The sequence below is a fragment of the Etheostoma spectabile genome, unplaced genomic scaffold (genome assembly GCF_008692095.1).
Source record: "Etheostoma spectabile isolate EspeVRDwgs_2016 unplaced genomic scaffold, UIUC_Espe_1.0 scaffold393, whole genome shotgun sequence".
Classification (NCBI taxonomy): Eukaryota; Metazoa; Chordata; class Actinopteri; order Perciformes; family Percidae; genus Etheostoma; species Etheostoma spectabile.
Genome location: NW_022605598.1, coordinates 36424 through 44553, shown reverse-complemented (window position 1 = coordinate 44553; position 8130 = coordinate 36424). Strand labels below are relative to the sequence as shown.

The 8130-nt window shown below is 43.9% G+C and overlaps 1 long non-coding RNA gene across 1 annotated transcript in view; it reads left to right on the top strand.

Annotated features, from left to right (window-relative positions):
• LOC116686548 (uncharacterized) overlaps positions 1-7819 on the top strand; it is an 11056-nt gene extending 3237 nt beyond the window's left edge. Inside the window, exons 3-4 of the long non-coding RNA XR_004331292.1 lie at positions 5072-5076; positions 7498-7819. This is a non-coding gene — a long non-coding RNA (uncharacterized LOC116686548). The remainder of the gene's footprint in view (positions 1-5071; positions 5077-7497) is intronic.
• The last annotated feature ends 311 nt before the right edge of the window (positions 7820-8130 follow it).

The following is an 8130-nucleotide window of genomic DNA, read 5'->3' as shown; positions in this document are numbered from 1 at the left end:
AAATGGGCGGGGCTTTAACCGGTATGTTATTTTAAGCATGCAATTGATATGGGTTGATAATAAATTGTTATATTTATTGCTGATTAGAAAACTATTTACATGACAGCGGTCGGGGGTTGGAATGTGTTTGTGTGTGGATCTTAATTTGTATATTATCATACCGCAACTGCCTTTATTTTTTATAAAACACAGCAAGAAAGTTCAGACACTCAAAAAAACTGGTTAGAGCCAGCAGGCAGTTTAAAAAACAAACAACTCAGACGCAGAGATGCAGTATAAACAAGTAAAAAAAAGTATAAACAAACTTGAAGCTGAAAAACCCTAAATGTAACAGAAAGCCCCGCGGAGGGAGAGGGAGAGAGTGTTCACTTCTCCGTGTGTAAGTGAGCACAGCCTGTCGGACCCAAACACGAGAAATCTGTGTGTGTAGGGAGGGCGCTGTGACTGCCTATCACAGAAAGTGTAGGGGGGGGCCTGGGGACTAGCCTCACAGAATAGTGTAGGGGGAGGCGCTGTTAGCTAGCACTGTGACTAGCCTACCAGAACGAGACACAGTCAGTGGAGAATTATCAATCCGACCCACGGATATGCTCGCATTATCGTATAATACTTGTACTCGGCAAAGTGCTTTATCCGTACTGGATACTTGTTTGAGCGGTACTCTGCTCATCCCAGTTTTTATCAACTTCAATTCCAATGAAATTATCTCATAATAATAGTGGTGGTCACATAAACACAACGCTTTGAGCTGGGGAGTGGAGTTCATTTTGCAGCGAAAAGAAACTACTCTCACCCAGGTAACGCTCGTTCTTCCTTGGAGTCTTTTACCACCCCCATCGTCACCAAACTTATGTTGTTTTGGTGCCAAAATGAAAGGGAAACCCACGGGAAAGAGAGAAGAAAGCTTAGTGTTTTAAAGGAGGCCCCCGGCAGTCTAAAACTATACATCATTACACACAATAAGAGCTGTTGCAAGGACAGTCTACAAACACAACACAGAAAAGAGTTAAAAACAAAAATGTAGATGTGTAAATATGTAAATATCAAGTTATGATAAATAAGTTGTGTCTCCAAACTTACCTCAATACACCTTGTCTCCTGGGTAAAAATAACATATCTTATTTTTGAAAACGGTTTGCGCTCTTTTCTGTATTTTCGTTTGTCAACGGTCCTGAAGGACTCCTCGCAGTTCCAACACAGACTAAACCAGAGCTGAATTACACAACTCATGCATTCTATCACATCTACAGCAGTGAGATTCACTGGGTTCACTGAGAGGAATCACTGCACACGTTGTAGGCCACTTTATGACATTTTGAACAATGTAGCCTAACACATGTTTAAAACTGCCCTTTTGGCATGGTTGGGTGCTAACTTAGAGAAAACCTCACTCCACTTTTACAAACAACAGATATACATGTTGGAATCGATCGGAATTCTCCTTTTAACGGTCATCGCCATCTGGTAGCCAGTAACTAACCTATTGGGCGCTGGTAGCCAGCATCTCAAGCTCTGTAGCTGCTAAATCTAACCAGCAACTTCCGCTCGAATTCATCGTTCTATGGCTCTGTCGACAAGGGCAAATACGGCCGTGGGCCATGTACGGCCCTTTAGGGTTTTTAATCCGGCCACCTAGTGACTCAAACTATATATTAAATTTAGTTATTATTAACACATTCATTTTTGACTTCCCAGCAATTGCTGTGGAATTTGTTTTTTCCAATGTTTCCCAAACGCACATAATGCAGCATTACCCTCCAACTTCACTTTTTCACACATAGCACACATTTTCCCTTGTGTAAAAAATGAGCGCCAAAGAAAAAAGATGATATGAGTGCGAGTGTTTAAGGATTGGACAGCAAAATATTTTTTTACTGATGTCCGATCAACGACTGTATGTCTGATATGCCAGGAAACTGTTGCAGTTTTTAGGATACATCAGCCGTCACTTTGCAACGAAGCATGTAGCAAGCAGTCAATGCAAGAATGGGCGGCTACTGCTGAAGGTTATGCTAATTACAGACTCCGCAACCATTTTTTCACCGACAAACTGCGATTCAAGAGTCCAGCACCAAGGCAAGTTTTCTGCCAGCATTTAATTAGCAAAGGAGAAACCGTTCTCAGAAGGCGAGTTTTGAAGGACCACATGATAGAGACAGCAGGTTCTTCATGTCCAGAAGCAAAGGTAATTTGAAAAGATCAGATTATCACAAGACAGTGACTCGCCGTGTGGAACTGATGATATTGTCAGTGAGTGATATAAAAAGTCCTTTACATTAATTTATTAGCACTGCGGAAAGAACGACGTAAAGACACTGCTCAGCCCTAATTTTAAGCCGGGGATTAACGGTTTTGAGACAATTGAGGAGCTTTAACCAGGTGTCCCTGAAAGGAAAGACTCGGGAGAGGACTTGAAAGGATATGGAAAGGTGTCAGCTGCCATCGAGAGAATGGCACTACTTGGAGTAACTTGCCATGTCACAACGGACGGATCGCCAAATTAACTGGAAAACACGTCGGGCTGCTGTTAAGATCCAGGATAAGTAAGAAGAAACCCTGAACAAGATGTTATTTCCTTCAATGCATCCATCATTTCATCAGGATCTCTATGGAAGTCTGTTTGCAGCTTAATCTGTGGCGATCCAGTATAAAACTGTTGAATGTATTCGAAGAAAGGGACTCCAGCACCGTCAGTTCATTACGTTCCTGGAGGAAACCAATGCGGATCACCAGGACTTACTTTACCCTCTTGTGTCCGCTGGTTAAGTTTGGGCAAAGGGTTGCAAAAGTGTGGAGCTCAATGATGAGATAGACGCATATTTGGAGTTAGTGGGGAAATCCCGAATTCCTGAGTTGAGTGACAAGAACTGGCTTGCGCGCTTTGCGTTTGCTGTGGACATATTTCTAGGGATGAGCCGAGTACTTGGCTGAAACTAGTTATCCGGTACGGATAAAGCCTTTTGCCGAGTACAGTATATACAAGTAATACAGTCATATCTGTGGTTGGTTGAATACAACTCTCAACTGGCCGCGCTGCGTTCTGTGATAGTCACAGCGCCCCCACCCCCCCACACCACACACACAACACGTTTGCTCACTCACACACCCAAACACGGAGAACAGCACTCCCTCTCCCTCTCTCCCCCTCTCTCTCTCTCTCTCTCTCTCCGTCAGTCAATCGGTCTGCAGATCTGTTCCTTTAACGTTTAGGGTTTCTCGTTTCTCTTTCGTCTCTGCCATCGGGATTTTTTTTTTTTTTACTGTCAGCTGCCCCCCGCCCCCTCGTCTCTGTGTCTCTCTTACTCACACCACACACACACCACGCACCATATACCTGGTGTGGAAATAAAAAATAAAAAGAACCAACAAAAATCACACTGATCATAAAAAATAAAAAATTAAAAAAGAAAGTTAATTGAGTATGGAAACTCTTGTTCATTACATTTACTTCATATTGCAACCGCATGTGTTGTATCATTGTTGCAAAAACATTCTGTATATAGTTTGGTTTTTACCATGACAACACCATTGATCGAAGCTCAATGCTGTCATGTAAATAGTTTTCTAATCAGCAATACAGATAAAAAATTTTGATCAACTCTATCATTGCAGCTTAATAACATACCGGGTAAAGCCCCGCACATTTCAAGAGAACCCGACCCACTTCCTGTTTAAATCTGACCACTTCCGGTTAGGCCCGCCCAGCCGAGTACGGATCCGGATCAGATAATCATGTGGTAAACAGATACGATACAGATAATGCTGTACCGCTCATCCCTACCAGTTACCTTCAGTATCTTCGGCTAAGCTAGGCTGGTGACTTCTGACAGCGTGATGACATGCCATTGATGAGAAGGGTATGTTATAAACTTATCTAACTCTGGTGAGACGGAAATAACTAAGTCTTAATAAGTCCACGTGTTACTTTAACGAGTACTGAAGCAGAGCTGCCAACTTTTCCAAACCTTGGAGTGAGATTTGGGGGGGCCAACCCATTTCCCCCTATAAGCAATTTCTTTGGCTCTTTCAGCATCATTGTCCTCCAGGTTTCAATGGGATTTGTTATGTGTGGGGGGATGGGGGGCTCTCCCTAAGGGGTGTGGGTATGCCCCCCCCCCGAATGTTTTTTGAAAAAGAAACCATTACCTTCTTGTGATATAAGAACTGACCCAGACAATGTCCAAACATAATGAGCCACATGAAGAGACAGTAGCATATGTCAGCAGCACTGAGAAGATTTTGGTCTGTGTGGAACGGTCCAACTCACACAAATTTCATCCTCATCCTCTGCCCCACTTACTGTATTTACGTTTTTTGGGAAAATGAAGACATTTGTCATGTTCATGAAACTTTAACGAATTATTACAGTCCATTTAGAGAAGCACAATAGTGCGACACTTGAAACGGGCCCTGGTGCTGGACAAACATCTGGACCAGTCACAGCTGGCGGCAACCAATGGCATTCTGCTATAACTATTTCTACCCATTTCTACATCAATTATGCTGGAAACAATTTAAAAGATTGAAAATCAATATTGATTTTATTGTGGAAGTAAATTCTTCAATTGGCCGTGGCACTTATTCATCTAATCATATAAATTAATTTTATGAATGTATAAACCCCTGGACTGTATATAGCTCAGATGTGTTTCATCAGATTTTTGCTCATTTTTACAACTTGTGTGCACATTCAAATATAACTCTCCCATCTCTGTTGTCCAAATTGGGAGAGTTGTACTATAGTGTGCATGGTTATCGCTCCGTTGATATGGTAGTATCTCACTCAACTGTCCTGAAGATGGCTTCGTCAAAGAGTTTTTCTCAGTTTGCCGACATTTCAAAAATCCACTGACAGGAGCACCTCTTGACCCACCCCCCCCCCCTCAGTGTGTGTTGTGTGGCGGTGTGAAAACCTCCATATACGTTGACTCACGGCCAATGCGTGAGAGTTGGCAGCCCTCTAAGAGACCAATCCCAAATTTCTCATTTGGGCTTGTGAGTGATGTTTGTGACCTCATGGGTCTCTTCAGATTCACTCTTCTGATTCAATCATCCTCGAGAGACCAAGGAGGCAATGTGATTCTGAGGCCAAACAAGTACAATAAGTAGATAACAATAAATACAACAATGTGGTTGCAATTATTAAGAAAAATGTAATGAACAAGAGTTTTCATACTCAACAATATAACTTTATTCTTTAACTTTAAATTTTTCTATGATCATTGTGATCATTTATTTATTTTTGGTTCTTTTTTATTTTCACACTCACAGACACACACTCAAATGTGAGTGTGTGTGTGTCTGTGAGTGAGTAAGAGATACAGAGAGAGAGAGAGAGAGGAGGAAAACACAGAGAGAGATGGGGGCTGGTTTGAATGTGTTGTGTGTGTATCTCTTAATTGTAATATTATTTATTTATACCGCAACTGCCTTTTATTTATTTTTTTATAAAACCAGCAAGAAGTTTCAGACACTCAAAAAAACTGGTTAGAGCCAGCAGGCAGTTTAAAAAAAAAAAAACTCAAACGGCAAGAGTGCAATGCGAGTCCGCATTCTCCAGCACTATGTCTGAACAATCCCCACGGTTACCAGAAGTCTCCTGGTTACTAGGTACTAGTTCAGACCAAAGTATAAAACAAACCTGAAGCTGAATAAATGTTAACGGGAAAGCCCCGCGGACCTGACGGGTAGAGAGCTGTTCACTTCTCTGTGTCCTGAGTGCGTGTGAGCGGAGCGGCACACAGCAACACAAGAAATCTGTTGTGTAGGGAGGGCGCGCTGGGCCTAGCCTATCATAGAATAGTGTAGGGAGGGGCGCTGGGACTAGCCTATCACAGAATAGTGTAGGGGGGGCGCTGGGACTAGCCTATATCACAGAATAGTGTAGGGGAAGGGCCTGGTAGCACCTATCACAGAATAGTGTAGGGAGGGCGCTGGGACTAGCCTACCAGAATAGTGTAGGGGAGGGGCGCTGTGACTAGCACTGTGACTAGCCTATCACAGAACGAGAGCACAGTCAGTGGAGACTTCATTGAATCCGAGTAAAGATAGTAGGGCTCGTTCGAGATGAGCCAGGTCTGCGCCAGAAAATCGATCACCGGCGATCGGCGCCCGTTGCATGCGCGGTTAGATTTGTGTCCGACTTGATCCCGACTTGCTCTGACGTCATGCACACTGGGCAACGGAAATCTCACGAGAGCAGGGCGGCCGCAGTTCTGAGACCGCGCGCAGTCTTTTTCACCGACTGCAAGGCCAGGCGACCCAGGGACCCAAGCATGCTGGGAACGCCGGCTTCTCATCTGATTTAACACCTGATTGGTTTACAACATGATGACGTTTTATATAACTATTTTTTATTGTTTTTTGAATCGGAGCGATTTTAATTGCTATTTGTCTGATTTAAAGACTTATTCTGTCCAGAACACTTTTGGTGTGACTGATAGTTAAGTTTAGAAGTCGGAGACTAAATCCGTTCAGATCACGGATCATCTCCAGTCTGTTGTTCATTAAAATAGCAACAGGTCGCATGTAGAGCACTTGCCAGCTACTTCGTCATAACTAAAACAACTGGAGACTGTGTACCAGCTGGTTATGAGGTCTGATATATATTTTATTAAATCGGAATCGCACCACAGTTGTTTCAATCACTTCCTGTCCAGCCTGAAGGCGGCTGGAATCGGCTTGGAAACTGTCCGACTTTACCGCAGCTTTTTGTCACCCCCCGCCCCCCCGCTGCTGCCTGCGCCTCTCTCGTCCACTTTACAGGCGAGGCGCAGTTCATCTCGAACGGCCTATTGACTCGTATTACTCGTACTTACTTACTTGTACTCGGCAAAAGTGCTTTATCCGTACCGGATACTCGTTTCAGCCGAGTACTCGGCTCATCCCTAGTTGAGACCCATATCGACCACGTCCTCTGTCTCTTCTTACTCTGTCTATGGCCTCCATGTGTTCCAGGGAATATAGCCAGTCTGGTCCCCTCCAAGGACTGTTTGTTTGTATGTTTGGGGAAGCAGGCAAGAGGCAGGCAGGCAAGTTGGCTGCCAAAGCTCTGGAGAACAAACAGGCTTGGAAACAGGGAAGAGAAATTCCTGCTCAGTAGCCTGCCACCAACTCTCCAGGAGCTACCTGGCAAAGGCAGGATCCTCCTCATGAATCTCACGAAAAAAATTCACAAGACACTCACTGATTGATTCTAGTGGGTGAACAAGCAGCACAAACTTCAAAACTGCTGGGTCCATATTTTGGTCGGATCATTCTGTCACGACGAGGCAGGTAGCGAGGCTTGGATCCAGATGCAGAATAATGCATTTAGAGTAAGAAATGATTAACAAAATGTACAACAAAAATGTCCAAACAACTGGAAGAGCAAAAATGTACTACAAGTGATCCAAAAAAACAAGCAGGCCTTGAAGACGAGCAGGCGCAACCATAAAGCACAGAAAAACAGAACGGCATACAGATAAACAGCAACACAATGTAATAATCCGACAAAAGTAGAGATGCACCGATTGACTGGCCGGTGACCGGAATTGGCCGGTCTTCACGTGACCGGCTATGACCGGCAGGTCAGACTGATATATGCCGATTATATGCTGGTCAAATGCACTCGGGTGCCGCATGTTTAACATCGCGCAACATCAGCATCACACGTGCACACGCACTGCCGCTCCATCAGCTGTTCATGAAATGTCAGAAAAGCTCTGCAGAGCAGTCTGCGATACTGATCTCAGGCGAACGGTCAGCCACTCTCTCTCCCCTCTGAGGCTGAACAACTGGAACAAACCGCAATCACAGCTACAGTATATCAGAAAATAGTGATGGGCACATGATGATGATGAATTATAAATTTACTGTTTATCAAACCCCAGATGAGACAAGAAGCTAATGTTAGCAAACGCTGCAGTGACAGTCTCTCTGCCTCTGACGCCGCTGCAGGAGACGCTGTGTGTATTCCTTCGACACCCTGTATTAACGTTAATGTTTTAAACGCTTTCCAGGTTAGTGGGGATGCATACCGCTCAAAACCAACATTAAAAATGTAGCAATCTTCCCTCAGCGTTTGTTGCTAAACCGTGTGTAGAATGAGTGGTGTCATTATATCATCTGTTTCAGGTAACAGCACCCTAG